At 39.9% G+C, this 26,627-nt stretch overlaps 1 protein-coding gene and 1 long non-coding RNA gene across 5 annotated transcripts in view; one reads left to right on the forward strand and one right to left on the reverse strand.

Annotated features, from left to right (window-relative positions):
• The window catches only part of LOC137198715 (RNA-binding motif, single-stranded-interacting protein 3), a 297,503-nt gene extending 296,338 nt beyond the window's left edge, over positions 1-1,165 (reverse strand). For 2 of the 3 annotated variants that reach the window (XM_067612611.1, XM_067612610.1), the window contains exon 1: positions 899-1,159. The gene's annotated coding sequence lies outside the window, so the exon portion shown is untranslated. Of the gene's footprint in view, positions 1-898 lie in introns of all 3 variants that reach the window. The other variant, XM_067612609.1, reaches the window with a different exon arrangement.
• LOC137198716 (uncharacterized) lies at positions 446-26,383 on the forward strand. Of its 2 annotated transcripts, none has more exons than XR_010931665.1 (3): positions 446-515; positions 5,048-5,233; positions 24,377-26,383. It is a non-coding gene; the product is annotated as an uncharacterized lncRNA (long non-coding RNA). The 2 variants fall into 2 exon arrangements; XR_010931666.1 differs by lacking the exon at positions 24,377-26,383 and adding an exon at positions 18,078-19,518.
• The last annotated feature ends 244 nt before the right edge of the window (positions 26,384-26,627 follow it).

A 26,627-nucleotide genomic window follows, 5' to 3' on the forward strand; every position in this document is an offset into this window, starting at 1 on the left:
GTGATGAGTGACTATGCTGTAAAAGAAAAACCTTTATATGGCTTGTCTAAGAAAAAACTTCACTGAACTATATCAGTAGCAAGTGCACAGAGTGTTTTTAAGTCCAACACAGAAAAACAAAAGGAAACATGTGTTCTTGTCTGAAGGACAGATCAAAAACTAATCCAGAATTCAGCAGCCTGGTGATGTTTAGCACTGAGTTGCTTCATTCTGCATTCTGGGGCCATCAATAAGTTATGAGGTCAGTTGGTTGTTCTCTCGACTGAGATGAGCTGCCTCGTAAATGGATGTCCTGAAGGACCTTTAACAAAGCACTTTACCAGTGCAGCACGTTGAGAGCAGCAAGACCAGGCTACAGCATTTGGCATGTTAACATCTCAGGTAAAAGCACCTGTTGGCCCATGTTAATTAGCCTTGTGACGTCAGCTGTGACGTATTTCCTAACGTTCCTAGCATCTCTGCAAATAAAGGATGATTATTACAAGTTAGCTGCTAATTGAGACGAATTCTGAATGGTATGTCATTTTATTATAGTTGTATTATATATCTACGCCATGGCTAATTACCTAGCAGGTATATTAAGGTTCAGGGTTAATTTTAAGTTCAAAAAACGTTCAAAGTTGGCTCCTTCCTGAGTTGCTAATGTGCATCCGCTTGCTTTCAATTCACGCTTATAGACAATTAAAGCTGCAGTTACCGATGGACATGTTACTTATAGCAGGTTAAAGCAGCTTCCACAAGCTTTATTATCCGACTAAAATAGGAGAGAGACTTTTCTAAACAGCTCAACGAGGGGTTGTCGCCGCTGACAGGGCTTCTAGCGCCGTCTCTGTGCTCTTCACCTGCGTATGGCGGCGGTATATTAACATAAACAAGTCGCGAAATAATGCCAAAATACCTCTGTCACTTCTTGGCTCCTCGTTATGTCAGAAGCATATCAAGAGGAAGATGCGGGTAGTGCAACTTGCTTTACATCTCTGTTGTTGCTCTGACGCGGAAAGCCACAGCAGTCTGGGGCAGAACAACAGGCAATCGGTTCATTTAGTTGTATGAGAAGTTATTCCGTCAAAACACTTGCAGAGAGGAGGCTGCGAGACACTCCGGTTGTCACCGCTTGGGAGGCAGTGCTCAGAGTCAAAGCTGCACAAACCCGCTGCTGCTGTCACCAAACAAACCCTCCTCCTCCTCCCTCCCTCCCTCCTTCCTCACTCCCTCCCACCTCCCCTTACACCTTACACCGAGCCCATGTCAAAAAATGCTGCCTTCAGGTGCTCTATGAAAGATCCTGTGTCCGAGACATCACAGGTTGCGAATGGTTAGAGCTTGCCTTAAGTGCTTCAAATCAAAACTGCAAGAAAAGTACCTCAAACACTTAAATTCATTTACATATGTTAGGATGTTTATAGATTGGACCACCTGCAGAAATCTAAGCCTGTGCAATAAGGTTTTGGTTGTAAATGACTCAGATGCAAGAGGAACTTGACATTGACAATTGTTTGGAAACTATTTAGATAATCTAGTATTTTTTAAAGCAAAATTGCAAAAAAAAAAAAAAAAACATTTGAAGGCGCCACCTCTGACTCTGGGAAACTATAACAAGCAACTATTTCCTGAAAATAATGTAATATTGTTGATGTCTTATTAGTTCTCTAGCTGTAGCCCAAACTAAATTTTAGAAAGTTGCATTTATTTCTAAAGCAATTGAGGAGGAGCAAATACTGTATGGACAGGTTTTATTTAATTAATTTCATTTCTTTACACTTTAAAGATAATTATAAGATAATATGGGTTCAGCTTAGAAACAAATAGACAAAAATAGTAATAATGCATTGAATTGACACCATCATCTACATCATTACAGTAGCAGCAGTCTTCAATATGTCCTACTGTATGTGAAAGCAGCAGTAGCTCTACTACCGTGGGAGGGGCCGACCTGCCTGGTTGAAGGTGAGGTGAAACCAGGCCCGTTAAAGCTGAACAGGGAGTGCAAGTGCTGAGTGAGAATAGATTTATTATATAACCAGCACTGTGTAACTGAAAAATGGCAGGAACATGAAATTCAAATTCAAATAGTACTATTGATAATATATGATAGTTATTGGTGATAGTAGTATAATAGATAGTAGTATAATAGTAATTCTGTATTTCAGCTGAATATATTAAATGTATTATATGAGTATTTAAATGTTGCATAGTGACAAGATTATATTAACTGTAGGCTTTTTTTTTTTTTAGAAGCCTGTTAAGTATCCGGTATTAAACAAGTGTTTAAGGAAGACAGTATTTTTCTCTCTTATCCCTCCAATCATCTTGTCACCTCCTTAAGGGATTACAATGCTCTGGTTGGATACCAATTGGCAGCAGGAAATTACTGTTGGTCAAAGATCAGTAGGCCTCCATGACGGCCACAAGGTGGCAACATAAACTCAATAAACACTAAGTAGAATGAGGCATGTTTGAACTAACGCTTGATTCACATTCTCTAAAGAGATAAAACATCATAGTTGATAATGCACAAAGGCCATATTGCTGCTCTGTTGTCTTGTTGTCAGCAAGCAGGAGATCAAGTGTTGCATAGAGAGCATGATAAGACTCTACTATGTACCATTTAGTATGTATATGACATATACTGTTTAATTAACTGTTGTCTTTCTGTGCTCTTTGATTATTGTTAAGCTCATATCTATCTATCATCAGTTGTTTTTCTGCTTTTTAGAGCCACTAATAGGAGGGGTGGATCGGAGGGGGGGGGGCAAGTCATGCAGAATCTTAAAGACAAGACAAGCGTCTGTAAATTTGAGATTGTACCAGCTCATTAAATAATTATTTCTTAGGCAGTAACAATGGTAATGGGTGTTTGGCTTCCCATCAAGCTCCTTAAGAGCCTGGTGGTATACCTACTGTACAGGGTTAAGTGTTGTTCAGGTCGCTTGTGCCCAGCTTGTCAAACAGAATGGGACCTTCCCATCTGTTGAGCTTAGGGAGGCCTCATACTGTGTGGGTGTTGGCCCATTGTGCCGTCTTCATCGCCTTCCTGTCTGTGTCAACTTACTGTAGAAGCCATACTGGTTCCACCGTCTTGTCCAACCAGAAGGGAATTCACCCAAACGAACAACTGCTCTGACAGGCGGGCCCTCGTCTGTTCAGACAGAGCTGCCATTGCTAGAGAGAAGGCAGAGAGGCAGTCAGAGAGGCAGGTGGGTAGGCTTGAACAGGCTGTGTGGAGCAGGAGACGGGGCCCTGTATGCTCAGGCCCCTCGGCATCTCCAGGCAGGCATGTGTCCTCTGCAGTATGTAAGCCAGCAGGGATACACATTCAGGCATGTCAGTGGCCCCAGCCGGCACAAGCAGATGTTTTCCGGGTATCGTTGTTCCGCCTCTCTGGTAATTGTTTTCCTTCAGGGCCAGCCAGTGGGACAAGGTGCCAGGTTGTGTTGTGGGAAGGAGTTATGGAGGGATGGAAAGACAGTGTATTATCAATCAGCCATGGCTTTGGAGGCTGTTCTACGCAGACTGTCCAGTTTTTTTCTTGTGCTCCATGTGGCTTGAATAACAGCAATAGAAGAAGGCTGGGATATCACAATTGGAAGGAGAACTATCATATTAATTGTGGTGGGTCAATTTCATGATGTAAAGGTATTTAATGTCTAGTTGGGGTTGTAACAGGATGGTATAATAAGTGAGAGCAATATAATTGGACCAGAACACCCAGATTTGCCTACAGGGATCAATAATATATGATTAAAACACTGAGATATTATGTAATTGCCAATTTAATGCCATATATTTGCCTATATATGGCATTAAATGTGCTTAAAGTCTTAATCTGTATTTTAATATTTAATATAATGTTTATTGGTTTCTTTATATCTTAGTGTTATTACAACTGCCTGTGTCTGATGATTTGAAGTCAGTTTACCTTCATAGACACAGCAGTTTGCAGTGGTGGAAAGTAACTAAGTACATTTACACAAGTATTGTACTCAAGTACAACTTTAAAGTACTTGTACTCTACTTGAGTATTCCCATTTGATGTTACTTTATAATCCCACTCCACTACATTTCAGAGGGAAATGTTGTACTTTCTGCTCCACTGCATTTATTTGACAGCTTTAGTTACTTTTCAGATGAAGCTTTTACATGAAATAATATATTTTAATATTCTGTTGTTTTAATTGTCTTGTTATGCATTTGTGTGAAAGTGTACACTTATATATAATATAATATGATGCAGTACTATTACTATTAATCTACCCAAAGTATCTAAAATTGGCTCCACATTGATGGACTACAACATTAAAATCCTCTCACATGTATTTGTTAGTGATAGAAACTATCACTAACAAATACTAATCACTAATATACTATAATAATATAACACATTCTGCATAAGCAGTGACTTTTGATACTATTTTACTATTGATAATACTGTATATTAATTACATTTTGGTGATAATACTTCAATACTTTTACTCTAGTAGCATGTTTAATTCAGGACTTTCTCTTGTAATTCAGTATTTTTAGACGACAGTATTTCTACTCTTAAGTAAAGGATCCGAGTACTTCGTTCCCCACTGGGAGTTTGTTATAGTAGAGCAAACAGCTAATGCACTCTATTTGTGTTAGACACTGAGTGTTATCCTGTGATCCCATGTCGGAAATGCCCTCTTAATTAACACAGTGAACTACCAAGACCTCGTTATCGGGTCAAATGTTTCCCAGACCTTGTTGAGAGCAGAGACAGAAAAGACCCACTAGGGGGCACTTTGAGACTTTGGAACAAAAGCATGAGCAACAGAGGCTCCTTTATAAAGTGTTCTATAGTTTGGGGTTTATGCATTGTAAATTTTTCTGTACTTCAAATATAAACTCATACATTTTTATCCAGATTTCTAGATTTTTAAAAAAAGTATTGTGTTGTGTATATTAACTGATCGAACTGTTGATTGCTTTCCGAAGCTTTATTTATCTATTTATTATTTTTTGGAGACTTTTCTGCTACTACATGGCTCAATCCAACAGTTGAACTGTATGATTTTTTTTTCAGTGCTGAACCCAAAACCTGTTCAACATCCACTCCCTCGATGGAGCACGGACTCAAAAGTGGGATCCTGAGGTATGGTGAAGCTGCTCTCATCATCTGTTGCCATGGCATGCTACACTCCTGGGAAGCTGCGGCCTTCACTAAAAGCCAATGTCAAGATGTTAAGCTTTTTACAGACTGACGCAAGATGTAAGTAATTTGGTCCAATCATGTTTTCATTTTTTAAAAAAGATATAAATATATAATTGTAGGTGTTAAGAGCGCTGTTAAGAGCATGTGGGGAAGGCAGACAGAAAAAGCTTCAGCCATGGAATCTGCTGTTCACACGCAGAGCATTGGATGAGGACTGTATTTCATAATCCGTCCTCACTGCCAATAGATGCAAGTGAAAATATAACCAATGTCACATCTGCCTTTTCACTATTTTTGACGCCACGTCATCCATTTGTGTAATTCCACACCGAAGATCATCCATGTCAGACAGAGCGTTTAAGACCTCGTTTGCTCTTGTGTATCTATGTTTCTGCTCGGTGTTCGTCGGGTTTCTTTCTCTGGCTGCTCCACCACACTGCGTCTGACAAATGAAGAGGCAGCGGAGACCCCGTGGCTATGCGGGGTCACACGGCAGCCTTGTGAAGTTGTGGCGCTTACCAGCACGTCTCGCTGTACGCTGGCAGGATGAGGCACAACAGTCCAGCCTGATTACAGAGTAGCACCTTAGGCCCCCATATTTCTCACACCCAGGATGAAGGAGTGACAGCATCTGTGGGATAAGCCTGTGTTGGATGAGATAGATTTACACAAGAGAGAGTGGGTAGCATACCTGAGCAGAAAGATATATATGCAGTGAGGGAACATTTGGTCAAGATTATTGGAAATGTATTATGAAATGTTATGTAAGCCGCATTTATCCAGAATAGTCCTGATGAGATGAAGAGTGTCTGTTTACTCAATCCGCAGGACAACAATTAGTATTCTTCCTCGACCTACAAATATCATATTATTTAAGCCTCCATTGAATCATTGTGTGTGTTTGTTTGTGCACATGAATGCCTGCTCCTTGGCAGTGAATCATACCTGTCAAAATCATATCACCCATGACTCAAACCCCACCTACGGTCGGCATGATTGACGGCTCAGGCAAAGTTCAAACACCACGCTCCAGATCATCACCAAAATACAGCTGCTGCCTAGTGAGAGAATAAACACGTATGAGTCACAGGGGAAGACTTTGAAAAAATCTTAGTCACACATTGATTTTTGTCATCATTTGTTTTTTTGGTTAAAAATTTAAGAGAGCACAATGCAGGTCTCTCGGAATCAAAGCCCCTGTATTATCCAGATATAATATATTATAAGAATTGTATCTTCAGCTTAAAGGTGAATAAAAATAGAGAAGGAAAAAAAAAAGAATATTGTTTTATATTTCACTATTTAAGCAGGGATAACCAAATAGATTTTACATCCTTATTTCAAATTAAACACCATTTCAGTTCTGTTTTACATTTGCATCATACACATTCAAGACAAAAGCGCAATGTGTTCCAAGAGCGGTGGTGTTGCTAAAACTAGCAAGAGGACAAAAGAACTGCGCCTGCTGATATACCATGTGTCAACTGCCCTGTTTGTGTGCTTGTGTATGTGTGTGCGCACGCAGGCATTGCATGTGTACACGTACAAATGTGTGTGTGTGTGTGTGTGTGTGTGTGTGTGTGTGTGCCTACGAGCAAGCACACGCATACATTTGTGTCAGCCACAGTGTGCACAGAGGTGGCAGGTTTTTTTTTTTTTTTTTCCTTTTCACGGGTGTGAACTATAAAAGAATTACAGTCCAATTAGTTTTTTTTTACAGTCACCAAGATCCAACCAGAAAAATGTTTAACATTATTGTAAAACACTAAATGAGTTTATTCAATATATTGTGTAATCAGAAAGGAGAATTTATATGTGAAATACAACAATTAACCCTAAAAATGATGAAAATATGTTTTGAAAATATCTTATTCGTGACCAGAGATGTTCTCTTAAATTCCAGTTTAATTTAAAAGTTTTGTTTTGTGCTGATAAAGCTGTTCTTATCAACAATGCACCTTAATAATTTAGTGCTGAATTTATATTGAATTTGACATCAGTTTTGTTCCATAGCTCCTAGAAAGTGATCATAGCTGATACACATAACCGTACACATCAGTACCTCGAGTTAACCGCAGCGACTGTATGTGCATGTAGGCTATGTTAGGACTGCATGCCCAAGTGTTACTTTGTGTGTGTTGATGTTTCCAAGCTGGGTTGAATCATTAGGAAGTGATTCTTTCTAACAAGGGCTAAGGAGCTGTCAGGAGACATTCACAGGCAGGTTTCGCCATGGAGAGTGTGAGGAGTCTTATCAGGGTCTTAGCTGTTTTGCTGCGCCTGTTTATAAAGAGCCTGCTTTATTTGGAGTGAATGCATTCTAGCAAGGTCTCTACTGTTGCTGTGCGTTGATTAAAAGTGTTTTCACGATTACCCGTAGTGAGTCTATTCCAGCCTAACAGGGTTACTAGCAGTTTTAATGAAGGGGAATAATCATTACATGTGAAAGGGGTTTGTCGGGGTCTCGGGGCTGTCTCTCTCTGTCTGCTTGTTGTGAGTGTGACAGCAAACTTTGCTGCCGCGGGGTTAGGTTTTAGTTTCCACTTGTTTGCTGACGGTTTTTATTTGGTCAAGAAAAAAAAAAAAAAAGAAGAAGAAATACTATTCCAATCCGTTACAGTTATGCCATTATTACCAATATTCACGCAATAACACTTCCCTTCTCTGTAAAATGTCTCCTGTATTAAAAACTGTACAAAATTTTGTAAGCTGTGATGAGAGTCATATATCTTTATTTTTGTCTCTCTCTATGTGTGTGTGTGTGTGTGTTTGGGTGTTCTGCATCGCTCTTCCTTGTCTTCAGTTACAGTTGCCTGCTCGCTAATGCAGCTTTTTTGCTCTGCTCCTTTTGTTGGCTGTGGTCAGCTTTTGCATTTGCTGGTGTGAGTGAATTTCTCACAGCTTCTCATGAATGTGTTTTTTGAAAGTCCTATTCAACATTTGGTGCAACTATAATCGGCACTAAGCCACTACGCTCATGCAGACGTGTCTGTGGATTCACACATTTAGGCCTTCAGAAGTGTTGTGCCATCTCCTTTTTTTCAGTTCTTTTTTTTTTTTTTTTAAATTTTCTTTTTTTTTTTCAATCTGAGTAGCAACTAAAGAATTTTTTAAGTTGATTAAAGGAATTCTGAGTGGAGGAAGAGTCACAAGATTTTAACAAGTGATCACGCAGAACACTTAGAAATCAGCTTCTCACATTTTGGTCTTCCTCAAAATACAGTACGTACAAGCAGTAACTCAACATAGTGTTTATCAAAGAGAAATACACACTTATAAATATTTAATGGATTTTACTAAACGTTTTCATAATTTCAGGAATCAAATCAGGAAAAACAAAAAAAATAGACAAGTAATACTTCCAACCAGTAGTGGAAATAGGTGATAATAAACAATACATTTTCAGTACAACCCTGGAAACCACCAAAAAATTTCACTCATTCATTTTAAATTTCAATATATTGAGAACTTCTACTTTTTATTGCGTGCACATTTGGTAATAATTGTAGAAGTGTGCTTCGGTATAACTGAGGTTCCTCTTAAAAACAACACACCAATCATACTTTCACTTCTCTTTTTTTTTCATAAGGTACAGCCTGATATCTTAAATTTAAACATTAGCTTAACCCACACTTCAACTATTTGTGTATGCGCCTGAATGCGTACGGCTCTGTCCCTGGGCACATTATGTACTTCTGTTGTCAAATCAAACAATTACATCTCCAGTCCTGTAGCAGAAAATTACATTTTGACACAATGGTGCATCTTTGATTAATATATTGTAACATCTGACTCCTTGCTCTATCATTCTCTGATGGGGCCAATAGATAATAAATGGATGACTTGTGAAGCTATAATGAAGTGACTGTCTCGTTATTGACAGGGGAGCCTCCAATGCTTTAGCGCAAAGTAGAGCTTCCAACAGAGGCCCTCCGGTGCACAGATTATTACACTGGCCGCTAAAATGAGCTAATGTTCTGCTGCCAGTGCTCCCCTCCAAAGGGACAGAAGCTGAATTCCCCTCTCACAGCTGCAAAACAGAGGTGTAAATTAAAGCCAAACAAAGTAAAAAAAAAAAAAAATAAAAAAAATCTCAAATCCAAAGCCAGGCAACAGTATTTCTATGATTAAAATGTGGGATTTCCTCTGTTTCTGGTGGAAAGGCTGGATGTGGGTGTGTTATGTATGACAGCTGATGCTTGTGCGGCTTTTTTTGAACAGTGTACTTGTGTTGCGGACGTGTGTAGTAATTTCTAAAATCCAACATTTCCACTTTCCACAATCACTAAGTTCCATTTTTAAGATGTTTGTTTTGACATTTCATTTTGTTGGTGTATTTTTTTTTTTTACTGTTTTCGTTTCAGATTTCATTTAGAGTGAAATGAGCTACATCTTACGGAGGATACAGTTTCAAGTGTGTATGTGTGCGATGTATGATATGTGACCAGGCTGTATACATACATGTGAGCAGTTTCTATAAACAATAACTTATAAAAAAACAAGACTCTGTAAGATTTGTAGCTGTTATTTATTTTCCAGTGCTTAAGTGCCACCACTTCCCCCAGGTATGAAAGAGGATTTGAAAAGAGTGTGACAGGTGTAAATTTCACACACAGTTCAACTCCACACATTAATCCAATTTCTTTTGAACATGTTCTCCTCTCTTGCTCTCTGCTCACATAACAGAGTCAAGGAAGCTTTGAGATATTGCTTGCGTGATGATTTTCTTTTCTCTCCGTATAAATACTTTCATTTTTTACACATTTAAATTGCATCTCAACACAGGAACTTGCACAGGTACAGATTACAAAACTTCTGTGTATTCCTAATATCATATTTGGAATAAAATGCGTAGATAGCATGCATATATCAATGGCCAATATTAGAAAATGAATATAACAAAGCAGAAGAGATGATGCGCTTGTTAAAGGGTAAGAAAAGCACTTCACAAACATCAAGGCATCTTTGGAGGTGGGGAGTTGGGGGTTAGGGGGATAACAGTGAAAAAATATTCCACTTTGAGAATGTGCAAGATCTCATGCAGTTGCCTCTCTCTCACTCTCTATCCCTCCTCTCTGTTGGCGCTAAATCACACGTTAGTACAGCCAGTGGATGTGTTGACAGTTTTACAAACAGAAATGTAAAACACCATACTCAAGGGGGTCTAAGAGATAAGGGGGAGCTGAACAGGGCAGGAAGCAGAACAAACATGGCCCAGGGAAGCACAGAATGCCATGTTAAAACACCTTGGCTGGGTTATTTTAATTACATATTGTATGCACACACAGCCATAGCTATGAATGGCATCAGAATACAGAGAGGAAGCATTGCTGCTCAATACCCACAGGATTTCCTATTGCTCATTGCTTTTGCAGAGCAGATATAAAGTTTAATAAGTGTAAGAATAGGCTAGAAACATGGTTAGGGTGAGTCTATTTTCATTGTACGACGATGAAACCTTGAATCCTTGAAACTCTCCATCAACCACTGAATCAAATTTGTATCAGTAAAATTTAACTTTTGTGATCGTGATTCCCCGCCGTCTTGCACACTCTTGAAATAAGTATGGTCTGCAGAAGTGAGAGACATTCCCAATGGATTGTCTTAGCAGAGTGAGGAGGGACATGTAGACACGACCAAGGGTGCCCTTAGGGGAGGGTTAAGGGCCCTGGATAATTCAAGGGGTCCAATGCTGGACAGGGACCTTGGCAAATGCCATGGATTACAGATATATATTGTGTCTGTGCAGCTGTCAGGCTCAACATGTCTAGCAGTACACATGACCTACATTGACAGGTCCATTTCTGCTTTGTTTAATAGTCTGAAGGACATTATGTGTGTCTGGGCCAACATGACGCAACTTTAAGTGTCCTTTAAGGCAACTTAACTCATAAATCACATCTGGTCATCCACAGAATTGACATTTATGTTCAATTGGAGTTAATTGTTTTCTTGCTATGCATCTTGCTTGCATCTGTTATTCATGCTCCATGTCACATGCATGTAGAAAAGCACCGTTAACAAAGTTGGACAAAGCTTTCCTTTCATCTTGTGTGTGTCTTGAGTGTGTAGGTTCAATACACTGTGATTTCATAATGGAGGGGAGACAGATACCTAAGATGGGTTAGTGGATAGGAAAATTCAGGTTTCATTAAAGCCAAGAACACCACCCAATACGTTTGAGCATCCCACTCCAGTTCAAAGTGGTTGATTGATTGTGTGTGTGTGTGTGTTTATATTACATGTGTATCTACACGTTAGGTAGTATGCTTGTGGATAAATGCAAGGCTTTTCATCAGATGGACTGAGTTTGGCAAGAAGACAACGAACGATTAGCCCCAACTGGTCCTGGTGCTGGTAGGACACAGGCCTTGCCTCTCTGAAAGGCATCATTAGAAAGTGACAAAACTGCCAGGGGCAAAACTGGCCCCGCACAATGATCAATTCGGCAGACAGGATTGAATTATAAGGGGAGGGCAGGCTTTAAAGACGGGGGATTGGAGGGAGGTGGTATAGTACAAGGCCCCCTGCTGCTTTAATTACTGATGTGTGCGTCTCCCTATTAACAGCGCACCTATGGTCCACTGGCCACTCCAGGCCTGCACAAAGCTGGAGAGGAGAAAGAACATTCTGCAGAGAGGCAGGGAGAGAGAAACGCAGAGACATACAAACCGGGGTGCTCATTAGCGAATGGTAATCAGCGGTCGAGAGGTTGGGCACTCACCTCACAAAACGCCACATGTCAATTTGTCCCCTTCCATTAATGAGCCCACTCTCATTTTACCCCGCTCCCTCATGTTCTCTTGTTGAGGAGAATTGGATGGAGCGCCGTGGGGGGAAACACTCGAAGGGAAACGTAAACACAGGCCTGGAGTAGGACTCCTGCTTTGTCAACAAGGGGGGACCACACTCCTCAGCTGTGGCCCCTGGCTCGTACTTATCAGTCTCTGTCCTCACACGCTCATCAGACATCAGTCTTGGTCTCATATAGTACAGCTGCTGCATTCATATACTTTTCACCTTTCAATCCCATGCATACTGTATATCCATATACAACTGTGAAGTGAATTTTTAAGTGCCTTCTTAGTACAATTTTTTAGCATTTAAAATGTGGCATTCAATATGATGCAGTGTAATGTACAGTATATAATTAAAACACTTGAACTGCTTATGTTCATTAGCAGTTCTGCCCTAAAAACAGCGTTACTTTATACCTTTCTTCTTTTTTATAGTCACTACAGATGATATGTTATCTAGTAACAGTAGTGTTTATACAGTAAAAGTACAATCTTCCCCTACTCAGATAAGTTGCCACCATTTCCTCTACCATTCAAACATATTATTCACACATTTCACTTCAAGGAATACCAGGAAATACGCCTATTTGCTTTCTTGTCGAGAGAAGATTGATACCAGTCTCTTATACAGTGTGTGCGATAAATATGAAGCTACAGCCAGCAGACACTTAGCTTATCTTAGAATAAAGATAGCAAGCACAGGGAAACAGCTGTCTAAAGGTAAGAAATTAACTTATCAGCTCTTCTGAAGCTCTCTCATTAACATGTTACATATCTTTTCTTTAATTCGTACAAAAACCTACGTGAAAAACATGGAGTTGTGGTTTGAAGTTGCTGCTCCTGGTTAAGAGAAATCATCCCAAAATGTCGAACTATTCCTTTAAGTTGAAATCACACAGATGTTGTCCCTGTTATACACATTTTTGCATACTGTGCAAAAACACCAAAACTTGAACACACAAAAGGGTGAATGGTATATAATGCATAAGTGAAAATATTTAGAATGTATACTTTTTTTGAGCAGCTGCTAGTTGATCTGCTTCAGACAGAGATGTAATATTATAGGACTTGGCTCTGTTCTACGGAGACAACTTAAACTAAGCCAAGACTGCTGTGGCATCATGTATGGGCATGCCCTCCAGCTGTGCAGGTGTGTGTAACACCAACCCTGTATAACTTAGCCCTCACAATGTGACAAAACACTGCACCGAGCACGGTCCGCTGGCCAGCAAGAGAATATCTAATGCAACAAAGCCAATTTCATCTGAACTGAGATTGGGGAGGGCTAGCTCATGCTCTTACATTCAAAAGTTAAATCAGATCTCTCAGTCGAGTGGAATCAATGCGACCCCCCATCTTACTTTGAAATGAGACCTATTCGTCCTCGTGGATTATAGGTGGCTCATCACGGGATGACAGCGCTAGTGGATATTCTCCAGAGATCCATCTCCATCTGATCCGTCTGATTTCCATCTAGTCTACCTCTCAATCTCTCTTTTCCACTATCCATAACCCACTCTCTTCCTCTTCCTCTGTATTCGGAGGAGAATGAAGTAAGATCAAAAGAATGAAGTAAGATAATCCATATTTTAATCAGAAGCATCATGTCAATTGAAACCTCTGCACTCCACAAAGCCTGCGCACATATCCTCAACAGGACACCTCAAAGAAACAATGGCTCAGCTTTTGGAACAGTAACACAGTGTTACACAGTTTACAGTATTCCTCATAAATATATTAATGCATCCACTTTTCAAAACAGTCAAGAAAATACTGAAAAAATATCTGAAAAATGTGACATTTCTAATAAATAAGAAGTCACATAAATATAAGCGGAGCACAGCTTTGGTGTGTTTAGCTATTCCACATCCTTTGCACCTCCATTTTCTCATCATTGCAGCTTCAACAAGGTTTAATTGGTATGGAAATAGAAGTGGTAAAAACATGACAGGAATTACTCAAGCCTGGCTATTTAGACCCTTTATTACTGTATACTGTCCTTCAACCAATTATCGCCAATCTACTGCTCTGCAACCCCCTACCAACCTCCTCCCTCATGATTTAACCAAGCCTCGTTCAGCTGCAGAGAGGCAGCCATGGGTCGATAAATACAACTTGTAACCCAGTGTGGTGCATATTGAGTTTCTATTGGAGAATAATAGTTTGAGGAGCTTATTTAAGATTTCAGGTTTCCTATATCGCCCCAGCCACACACTATCAAACATGCTCAAATATGTCAACAATAATTCTCTATAATTATAATTCCATGATACCCCTCATACTCTCATTTAAGGTTGTAGTTAATAATATGGGTCAAATAAAAAGTATATGTATTTAATTGGAAATTATGTCATCTCTTGTGCAGAGAACCACCTCAGTCTTTGTCTGTGACAGTGTTTCTGTGTGTGCTTTATTTGCACATAGCCAGGAAATGTCACCTTGCAAAGAAAATTCACAGCTCAAGCTGTGTGTGTTTGCCACATAACGGAAAATGACTGGACCTCCAAAGAAGCAGATAAAAAGATGAGAAGTTACATCTGCATAAACAGATTACTCTTTCAACTTAAAAATAAATACATTTTTCTGACATTTGAAACTTGTTTTTGTGGTGTTACACATTGTGGTGCAGAAGTAAAGATAGGTTAACATGGTAGCTAAATCTTGAATACACAACTGCACTGGTGCAGTGCTGTGACACTTCCTGTAAGAATCCATCTCTGGCACGCTCATTTGGCCTGGCCTTCCCATAGACCAGCTTGTTGTCTGGGCCATTGTTAGCCCAGGAGGCTGGCCTGAGCCCTGAGGGCTTGGTCAGCGTTTAGGGTGTTTTGCAGGGTGGGGTGGTGAGGGAGGGATGGGTGAGGGGGGAGGCTATGGAGATGGGTGCAGGCCAAGGCTGGGCAAGGCTCAATGCCAGGGTCTCAGTGGGACACCCTCCTTTCTGGGAGCCTGCTCAGTCCCCTCCTGGGGCCCCAGCAGGGTGCAGGGATACATGGTCAGTGCAAGACAGGTCCATCTGCCCCACTACCTCTGCCCCGCTCATGCCAGCACCCTCCTATCACCTGCTCCATCGGCACCTTATGGAAATGACCTACTGCTGCCTGACCTATCTGACATGCATGGCTCACCTTCAGCATATGCCACACGGCTTCTGTGTCTTCTGTGCAAGGCTTTATGAATGGTTCAGGCAGGTTTAAATACTTTCTTTCCTCTGTTTCTGTTTGCAATGCAACTATTTGTTATTTTAAGACAACACAAATTAAAACAGTGAATTGAGATGAGTGCAAAATACAATTTAACTCGGCTTCAAATACCATGTACAGTAAATGTTGCTGTTTCGCAGCACTATAAGACATGAGAAATTTCCTCTCACTGTAGCAATGTTTTATTCTTTTGTAGATGCTGAGATATCATCAACAAAGCTGTAAGTGAGTTTATGGCACATGCATGTTTAGAGTGAAGAGTGTCTTTCATGTGGTCAGATGTCAATGAGGAGGGGGTTTCCTTGTGCGTTCTTATTGGCTCTCCTTTAAAAATGTTGTATGTACATATGCAGATGCTGGGTCATGTTTCGGCTGTCATAGTGCTTTATAGAGCAGGGGGATAAATAATTCTTCATGTGACTGCCTGTGCTATTTTACTGTGAACCCACAGAAATTTACAGCACAAAAACACCAATCTCACTAGCAAGCGAGAATGTGGAGTTTCATTCTAAAAATAAGACGTCCTGTATTTCAAAAGCTGACACCTTCTTCAAAAAAGCTCTGGTGTGAAAAAGAGCACGATACTTTAGAAGACTAAAAAAGTTCTCTGAGTTGTAAGGCATTAGCAGCACTGTTTTAGAGCTTTTGCCTTTAAAAGAATTTTCCAAAGGAGATATAAAGTTGTAAAGATTATTAACTATTATTCAGCTACAATTAGTATGCTTCTATTCAGGCCAGAAAGACATATATATGATAGGAAGAAATGGTGGGGTACAATCTGTCAAAATCACTTGCATTTGGATCCAAATATGTTGTATATTTATCAAGTTGACATCTAGGCATATTTCCCTTTTTTGGGTCAGTGTGGTGAACATATTTGGTCATATGACTTTTGTGTGTACAATAGTAATTTCTGTCTATTCTAATTGGAGGTGTTGAACAAAGCCGAGCTGAAAAGGAGAACTTCAGTGCCATTTAGAAGAGTTGTGTGCAGCATTTTATTTTCATGGGCAACCATTAAAAAGTTACTGAAGATCACTTGCTTTTCTGAACTATTGAATTAGAGTACTATCAAGCATATTGAATGCTTTCTGGTTTTCCCTAAACCCCTTAATATTTAATAATCTGCATTTATCCGAAGTTTTCATATACGGTAGGTTATAAAATCAACAGCTACCTAATATTTAGACACATTTCTAATCATAAACAGGGGTTTCTTACTCCTCTGAAGTAGGAATTCAGAGATCATTATAATCAGAGAACTCATTTAAAACACAAACAAAACAAGCCTCTACAAATGGGGCAGGCGGCACAGTCTATTGTGCTGCTGTAGCTGCCACCATGTTGAATGTGGTGAACAGGGAGCAGTCGTGCCCTCTGTGTAGCCCCAGCTGTCTCAGGCTGATAGGATGGAGGAGGGGGAACAGCGAGGTGTAAGGAAGTTCAGGAGGCCTGTAGATTTACAACAGAACTGAACAGACTGTCGTGTTAGTCATCTTAACTAACCAACCAACCAGCCAAGCGGTGGGCTGCTGCGTTAACACCCAGCTCCGAAGCTCGGAGCAAACTAATTAATGCAGCCAAATGAGATCAGCGGTAGAGGCCCAGGCCAGGGCCATATTGCTAAATAGCTTCCTTCAGTACGGGTCTGTGTGGTGTAATTACCACCAGGCCACTCCACAATGCTGCCTTTATGTCCTACTGAAAGTGATTTCATGTCTTTCATTCCTGCGTTTGGCAGCATGTTTTTCAAATGTGATGAGAGAAGTCTGTCAATGGTTATCGTGTGTGTTTGTGCGAGAGAGTGCCAGTTTGCTTTGAATATAATGGACAGCTTGACGAATGTGTTGAAGTGGGCACATGTTCATTTGATGCAGTGAATGAAAGGCATCGGCCCACCAACACATAATGACAGACTGATAGAGATTAAATAAGAGTGAAACCTGTGGAGGTGATAACGCTAACTTATATGTCGCATGAAACGTGGGGAACAAAATGTCAGAATGTTTTAGAGACCTGCAGGTAAACAAAAGAATGACAGGATGTTTAGGTGGAAACAGACGTAACACTTGTTCCTCATTGTAAATAAATTAAAGAACGTGCTGCTATATATTCAGTTGCACTAATCACATTGCAGCAAATCCCCAGATCTTTGCAGTTCTTGTGATTCGACAGCCTGCTAGCATCGTTAATGGGTTTAGCTGTGCTTTGTGCATGTTAATGTGGGACAGGGTGCATATTTGACAGACTGTCGGACTGAAATAGTCCAAGACAAGTCGTTATCATAGCAAGATCAGTCTTTAAACCCTGAGTGTGATAACTGCGGTGCAAAAAGAGCACAGTAGATAGACATAAGACACTGACAACCTCTTTTCGGTTCAGTGTATTCAGTCAGCCACAAATATGTCTAACCAGACTTGTTAAAGGATAATGTGCAGAATATATTATAGGATTATTATTTTAGTTTCTGACATACTTAAATTTTGAAGAAATTGATACACTAAAAGGATTCAACAGAAATAAAACTGATCCTTTAATACAAGTAAAATGTTAAAGGATATCCAGTAGATCATGAATAAAAAAAAATCCCAGTTTGTTGTAGTGTCTCTCTTTTTTCCTCATCCATATGCTGCGTTGTTTCTCCATCATAATCCCTTGATTCAAGTCAGCATGAATATAGCCACCAACAACCGTTTGGTGTGTAATGTAGCAGAAGCATCTAGCTGGCCGCCACTATAGTGCCACCCTGACACTGTCAAAGGTGCCACGTTTAGCCCCAGGCACTACTACTCAATCACTGCCTGGTTCACAGGGGCCAGCACACCAGCAGGGTCCACTAATGCTTTACTAACCCTCACCACCTCCGCTCCTCCGTCTCTTTTCCCCTCCCCTCCTTGTCAGGACAGGCAAAGCCAGCGTCTTCCTTCACCCCCAGGCCCTTGTGGATGGAGCTCATCCCCACGGCACTAACGGAGCGCAGGCAGGCCATGTTTTGCTGGGTCCCCGATAAACAGCTCTCTGCCCGGGATGGAGGGTCTCAGTGATCGCTATAGGAGACAGGACATGTGTGGTAATGGGCTGTGATGTCCCAGATCTGTCACTATTGAGTCCTGCAGGGAGTGCTCACATATACCTTAAGTCTGTCTGTAAGCAAAATCAATGCCAAAGAGGCAAACAGTTGATAAAAGTTGATTGGGAAATAACTCATAAGTTTGATTAAAATGAAAAGCTCATTTTTATTCCTATATTTTGTCTATTAAGAATAACTTCTCTATTGTGCCATCAACAATTTTGAAGGAGCTTATATAAAATTGTAGAGAATATGAACATTGAATATAACAGGAAGGTGAACTTGTTGTGCCTTCCTCTTTGAACAGCAGGGTTGGAAGAAAGACAAAGACAAAGAGAGTCACAGAACAAAAAAAAAACAAAAAACAGCAAAACCCATTACAGAGAGAGAATATTGTAGACAAACAAAGGTACCAAAAAAAGATACAAAAGATGAGAGAATAGTGGAAAAGCATAGCCGAGCCGTAGATCAGCTCCAGTATTCACAGGTCCAGCTGGGTAGGAGGTGAGAATCCAGGGTCAGGCTCCGACACGACTCCCTGACTCCTAATTTGGAGATTCTCATTTTCAGTTCCCGAACCGAGGGCAAGAAATCGTACCTGTGAGAAGCCTTCAGACAGAACAGGAAGAGGTGTGGGAGAATCTGTTTCTGCCAGAAAGGAGGCTGCTCAACTACTTGGCCTTGTTTCATCTGTATGTCTACACAATCACAGTTGAGAGTTGTGGCTATATAAGGTTCAAAAACGTGTGGCTGAAGCACTGCGTACTTAAGTCTTGTGTATGGTAAACTGGATTACGATGTTTTTAAACCATGTCTTTCTACAATATCCATGTATGGAAACTATATTTTGAATAAGGAAAGATGATGGCTATGCCAAATAAACTGTGGTTAAGGTTAGGCAACTAAAACAACTGATTTAAGGATAGTTTTGTTTTTCTTTTTCTTGATGTCAATGTCAATCTATAGCCTGTTCATCTGTGCCACAGACCTCATCATTGTCTATAAAACTATAAAAAACACATAAATGAGTCAGACTGCTGCACCGGGTGACATGTTCCTTTATTTATTCACATGCACATGGTCACTTTAGTTTATTTTGAGTCAAACCCACATGCACTGTTATGTTGCTGTAAATACTCACCAGTGCACCAAATGTCTATTAATCAACTGCTGAAAACAAATGCCCCAAATAATGCGCTGTTTTTGGAAATTAAAAAACTTAGCCTTTACAAAAAAGTACACTAAGTAAGTGTTTGTGATCCTTTCGGAAAATGTGAGTTAGTTTTGTAAACATAACTCTCACTTCCTCTATTATTATTTATATTCTGTTTTCTCTGTCTATAGCCTGATTATTTTCTGGAAAGGTCAATAAGCAAATTCAATAAAAGTTTACAGGCATGTTCCTGGTATTTATGTTTTCCCCCCCCACAAACCTTAATTTTAAATATGAAGATGAGCAAATTACCTTTGTGATTTTTGTGTCCTTTACTCAAGCACTGAGGCCTAAAGTGAAAACATAAAGTCAATCTTTTTGCTGTGAAGAGGGCAGCGCAGTCATACTATCATCATCAAACCGAGTATTTGCTTGACCACACACACATTTTGTCACGTTCACAATTCTGCACAACAATCTTTCTCCATCATGATTAGCAGCGTGTCATTTCACACTTAAGACACACATTTACTGTCCCCTCTCTCTTTCTGACAAAACTCACACACACACACACACACACAAACACACACACACGCACGCTCGCACAAATCGTCACCCTCAGTGACCTGAGCCTCTGACACTGTTGTCTCATGGCTTCGACGATGAGGTCAACTTTGTCGGAGAGAGAAACGTGTGACCTTTCTCTTTCACAGCCGCAACTCTAGCCAAAAGATGCTCCAAAGCCGCTTTTCATTTCCTCATAATGTTGGAGCGTTATACAAACATACGCATTTACGTGCAAGTGAGCACATTCACTTTTGCTCATTCTTTGAATTGTATTTCTGGATTCACATTTATGTCTCAGTCAAAAGACTGTGGCTGAGTTGATGACACTGTTTTATGGGTGTTCGTTTAACACCTGCAGTTCATCATTTAGCTATTTGGCCTTCTCTTATCTTAGCCTTGACCAGACAGGAAATTACAGTGAGAAGTGTGTTGGGCCAAGTCCAAGTCTCAAGTCAAGTCGAGTTAAGCTGGAATTAAGTTTTTTCTTAGCTGCATGTAGGTGATCATCTATGGAGGTTGCTCTGAGTCATTCACATGGCTGTTTCTTTTATACTTGTTTGAAGTATCAATCAATCAACCTGCTTTAAGCACAGGTCCATACGATGCATTGCTGGTTTTCAGAAGGTATGCGAGTTGACTTATCTGCAAGTCCTCCCAGTGCATTCGCCTGATAAGTAAGTGTTTGAGGCTAGCAGCTTTGCCTTATGTTGTCTTATTTCATGTTTTCTTAAGTTAAGTGTTTAGTGGGTCAAGTTTCACAGCTTTTAAGTTCTCATATTTTTGACGTAGTCTGACTCAGATTCAAATGTCTGAAGTTCACTGCTTTGGTAAATGACATGCTCACAATCACACAACACTTTAATTGCGATCATGTTATTCTATCTTTTGTGTTGTTCGTGACAGCGTGCTTCATTTCAGTAAGTTTATTTACATTTAATTGCATTTGATAGTTTCATTTTGATTTGTTTTAATTCATTTTAATTCATCTGCAAGGCTACATGTCAGTGCGCAACCATCCACAATATGTGTTATCAGTATCTTTTTTTGTTGGCATATTTGTTTCTTTCTGATAGCCCCAGCTTTGCATTAGTACAATATCTTTTTTCCTATTTTGTTCCTTCCGTCACACATTTTTAAAGCAGGGACTTATTGTCTCAGCAGGTGTCAGGGGATTTGGTTTGTCTTACGCTTTGAGAAGACCTTCCTCCCTGTTAGCCCTTCTCTCTGCAGGGTTCACTGAAGCAAGGAGACGACATCTTCCCTTTCCACAGAGAGCACCATGTCTCTCTCCAAAACCTCGGAGAGGAGACACACACACACACACACACACACACAAGTCCCCACTCCCCAGTCAAACACTCTCTGACCCCTCCACCCCGAGTCCTGCTCCTTGTACTCCCCGCTCCCCCACCTTCTCCTCCTGGCGCCCTCTGAGGGAAAGAGCTGTATTGACCGGGAGCTTGAAACCATGCTTTTATTGTCAAAGGACTTGCCGGCACTTACCTCCACTTGAACATTTAGTGCTGTCTTGCTGGGCCTGGACAGAGAATAGCACTATAGGGTCACTGATGAATTGCTCTTTCTGGATAAGGGATAAACACACTGCTTTGTAGGGATTATCTCTCCAATCTGTGGCGGCAGAGCTGAGATTTTTATTTCCTGTTTAGTCCGAGTCTTGTTTGCATCTTTGAGTTTGTAATGCTGTACTGCAACTTGCTGCAGATTCATTTAGGACTAACATTATGTCTTAAAAGTTGAATTTGAATATCTCTATTATTTAGGATCCAGCATGTAAAGAGTGTTATGATATGACACCCAATAATTAAAGTTACTTATTATCATGTATTGTTATTGTCACTGTAATTTACTGTTAATTAAGGGAATGTCATATATTTATATTTTAAACGGCGAGTGTTGCAGTTTGTGGTGAGATTCAACATCAGATGTTATAATCACAGCTCATATAATCTTTGCTTGTGTTTTTTCAGTCATAACCACATGGAAAAATATTAATTACACTCCCAATGAATCATATTTCCCATAGCTCTGATGATGAAATCTGTATCTACATGTTTGCGCTATACAACAAAGATTCCAGTTTTAAATGGTCTCAGTTTTTGTTGAGTGAAATGTCATCAACCAACCACATAACTTCAAACCAAATATATTATTTAATTTTTTGGCAGCGTCACCTAGCACAGGTGCATAGTAGACTACAGAGGAAATATTAACATTAACATGATTAAAAGACGCCTTTTTACTAATGTTTTCTGATATTACATTTGGTAATATGAAGCTAGGATTATGAAGATTTATATTTTCAGTTCTAATGTCATGCAGTTATAAATTTTCCTATAATTTAACTCTTAACTTAAATTTAAAAAGTGGATCACTTCAATCATTGTTTATTGTAAATAGGAAATCATCAAGATGAAGTTTTGAAAGGATTTTCTGTAGAAAAATTTAAAAACAGAACAGAATCGTAATTTTTCTTTGAGTAACTTTTTTGGGATTATTTTCAATAACAATGCCTTTAATCTATGAGAAATTAAATTGCAATATACATATGAAAAAATGTCAGAAATATCTACATACTGAGTCTATTTAGACCAAACTGAGACAATATTGAATTTTGATCTCAAAGATTTCTCAGTGCCTACAGAGGTTCAATTTTAAGAAATTTCAGGTAACCAAAATCTAGAAGTGAAATTCATATCTGTGACAAGACTGGTAACCTATGAGAGCTTGCTAGTGTATGAGACACCCTAAACAGCTGTCACTGTGCATGTGTGTGTGTCTGTGTGTGTGTGTGTATGTGTGTGTGCACATGTGGGTGTCTGTGCATTTTAATAATAAGGTGTTGACTCTGCCCTCTAAGGCTCACCTGTGGGGATTCCCAATGGTGTGTGTCCGGACGTCTATTCACCTATGTGTGTGTGTGTGTATGTGTGTGTGTGTGTGTATGTGTGTGCGCACATATGTGTCTCTGTGTGTGTCACTTTGGGAAACACATATCTGTGCACCACAGCGCAACACCTGCCAGAGGCTGTGGCTGTTTATGACAGAGGCTGTGTGAGCTGGAGAGGACATAGTGGAGCACCGCCAGCTCCATGCACACACACACACACACACACACACACACACACACACACACACACACACACACACACACACAAACACACACACACAAATACACACACATGCACCAAACAGGGTACACGAAAATACACAAAGATTTATATTGCAATAATTCACATTGTACAAACACAAAATTCACACAAGCAAACACTTCTAAATGGCCAGACGTCACACCTAGACTGTAAAAGTATGGAAAAAAGACTCCCCTCTAAAAAGACACACACTCACACACACACAAGTAAATGTAATAACCACAGGGCCGGTGTGATCTGTGTCTCTCTCCCTAGGTCTTGCTGGCTGTGCAGGTCCCCAGCAGCTCCTATATTACAGCAGTAGGCAGGGGAGCCTGGCAGAGCCACCGGCCTACAAAGTTCAATATAAACGAACAGTGGGATCTCCCAGGGACCTGGCAGGAAAAAGCTTAGCAAAGTTAAAGCCTCACCAGCCCTTCCCTGCTGCCCATGCCAATAGAACAACACACACTTGTGCCGTACATATGGGCATACAAGCCTGTGCACACTCAAACAGTTGTACACACACTGACAGCCCTCCTCTTTCTCAGTGAAGGAGTTGTGGGACGTCAGTTCTTTATCAAGAGATTTTATGCATTTTGTGTTTATAAGCAAATTCTATGCTGTCATTTAAAATGTAATTTAAACATTTGTTTAGCAAAACACATAAGTACAAGAAAATAAATGTATTATTTGAGCCTAACCCTAACCCTAAAAGTTACAGGGCACAACAAATTCATCCTGATTGTCTAAAATGAAACTAAATTTGCTTTGCACTGTCCTCTTTTAATAGTTAAACCTTTATTAGATTCTCTTTTAACAAGTCATTTGCCAGTCACCATTACATCAGCATCACAATCACTGAAATGCAGGGACAGTAATACTTTACATTACTCTTCATAATCAGGTTAAAATTATCCAATGGGAGGAAATGTGCAAGGGCCAAATTGACTGTTACTATCATTATTCAAACAAATATATTACCCATTTTGTCAATCTTTATTGATCATAACAATGTACAGTGTATAACCTTGATATTACCACTCTCTCAAAAATGCAGATTAACACAAAAAAAATGACAAAGCAATAAACATTTTAAACTTAATTTTCCGTGTTCTGAGTCAACCTCAAATGCCAGCCCTCCATTGAACTCTCTGGAAAAGAACAGTGAAACAATAATCACTCCTTGACTGTGTTTTATCCTTCTTCTCCTCCTCTCCCACTCTCCATGTGCTCAGCCCTCTCTCTGTCTGCTTTGCAGGGTTGCTCCCCTCTTCAGATGGCTGTGGACGCAATAATGACCCAACAGATGGGTTTATTAGAGAGCGGTTAAGGCAGCCAGCGGGTGGTTCGTTCAGGGGGGAACCAGGAGCTGAAGCGCCAGGAGCTCTGGGTGAAAAGGAGACTGACAGGAAGCAAGTGACTCAGCCTCTCTCTTCAGTTGTTGATCCAATAGGCAGAGTCTCTTCCTCATAATGATCAGTCGCCAGGACTGGTGTGTTGTTGCCTGCCTGCGTGCGTGTGCTTTTGTGTCCCGTCCACATATGTGCAGTCTTGCTTATGTAATTCATCCACGCTTTGCATTTGTACATTTCAGTACATATGCCTCCCCCCTGAAGCATGTGAATGCCTTTTGACATGTAAATGAGATCGAGCTGGCTTTGTTAGCTACCTGCGTGTTAATGCTTGTTTAAGATGTCATCTGTCTCTTTTTGCCTCTCCATTCAGCGGGGCGGGTGGCATGCTTTGTGTCTCCAGCCCCAGGTGTCGAAGGAGGTTCTTCAAACCCTCGTTAGTGTCCTAGAGTGTGTGTGTGTGTGTGTGTGTGTGTGTGTGTGTGTGTGTGTGTGTCTGTGTGTGTGTGCATTTGTGTGTGCTCTGCTGGAGCACGCCACTCTAGATCACAAGACAATATGGGCCACATCAGATCATACAGAGACCTCATTATTCTCTTTGCACTTCTAGGTCTCTCCAACACTTGTTAGCTTTCACTGGTCAATAGGGCTCAATAGAGTTGATTTAACGAATAAAGGCAAAAAGTGGGACATTAACTCAGGCATATGGATGGGATTCAGCCATCAATGGGAAGGAAATTAGTAAATTAGCCTCTAATTACCAAATTGTAAGAAGATCAGACATTTTCTTTCCATGAGATTGTGGTTAATTATTAGTGGTAGAGTGTCAAAAGTTATATTTTTTAAATTCAAGATTCAAAGACTGTCAACAAAATGATTTGCTGTTCTTCTGTGCTGTCCATTCTTTAAAACATATTTTTAAGTTAGAATAGGAGAATACGAACAGAAATAAGAGGAGGAATTAGAAAGAATAAGGAAGTAATTAGTAAAAAAAAGTATAATATTAAATAAGTATTAAAGAAGTGTTACAATATACCACAAGAGTCAGATGAGCACAAGTAATGCGAATTCGAATTAAAGTGTGACAGTGGTGCAAATCTCTGCAACTTTGTGCAACAGTTGTATGAATTTGTGTTGTACAGCACATTTAGATATACTTCATTGTCAATTTTTAACATTTGTGGAACATTTCACATTATATATCTGAATTGGCCTTCCTGGAATATGACAACCACTTTTTTTTTTTACATTTAGGAGTTATCTTTGACTTTCACCTTACTTTTGATTATCATTATTTTTAAAAAAATGTGCAATTCTGTTTTCAACTTCATGTTTCACAAATTTGATTTTTATTATTTCCTGACTTCTTTCACTTTTTTTCACAATGGACAGTTGTAACTTTCTATTTGACTATTCTGAGTCTCTGTTTGACAGAAATTGACTCTCTGTTTGACAAAACTGGCAGTTCTGACTCTCTCTGACGTCAGTGGGCAAAGCCCACCCATGTTTTTTTGCAGCCATAGTCTTAACAAGGACAAATAAGTGACTTCACATAACCCCATTTTAGCATATTTGCATTGGCTTCCAATTGATTTTAGAATTGATTTTAAGATTTTACTCATTATTTTTTAATGCCTTCCGTGGTCTGGGTCTGGCACACTGTACATTTGTGATGTGGTGCCCATATGTATCTGCTTTCAGAACCAGCAACAAATCTCACAATTCCCTTAAAGCCAAAGAAGATTGTTCTGCTGTCTACTGTTACCCTACATCTCTACTCTTTTTTAAATTTTTTTTTATAAATTTGTATTTCTACATTAAGTGGTCTTCTCATTCTCTGTCACTTTAACTACTAGCTATCAACTAATTTCTGTTATTTTAATGTTTTTTTTCTTTTCTATCAAGCACTTTTTTATTTTCATTATGTAAAGTGCTATACGAATAAAGATTTTTATCATTATTATTATACAGCATTTTAAATTTCTTTCCTGGTTTATTAAAAGACAATATCATAATCACATGGAGGAATTGCCTCAGAGGATATTACGCTGCTTAGAGACCACTCATCTGAGGAGTGTAAGGCACACGACACCTGGAGGGAGAAATCAAGTGCATGTTAGGGCCTGGTGGAGGGCCCTTCACGGTCTCTCACCTCCG

Source organism: Thunnus thynnus, chromosome 15 (assembly GCF_963924715.1).
Source record: "Thunnus thynnus chromosome 15, fThuThy2.1, whole genome shotgun sequence".
Lineage (NCBI taxonomy): Eukaryota > Metazoa > Chordata > Actinopteri > Scombriformes > Scombridae > Thunnus > Thunnus thynnus.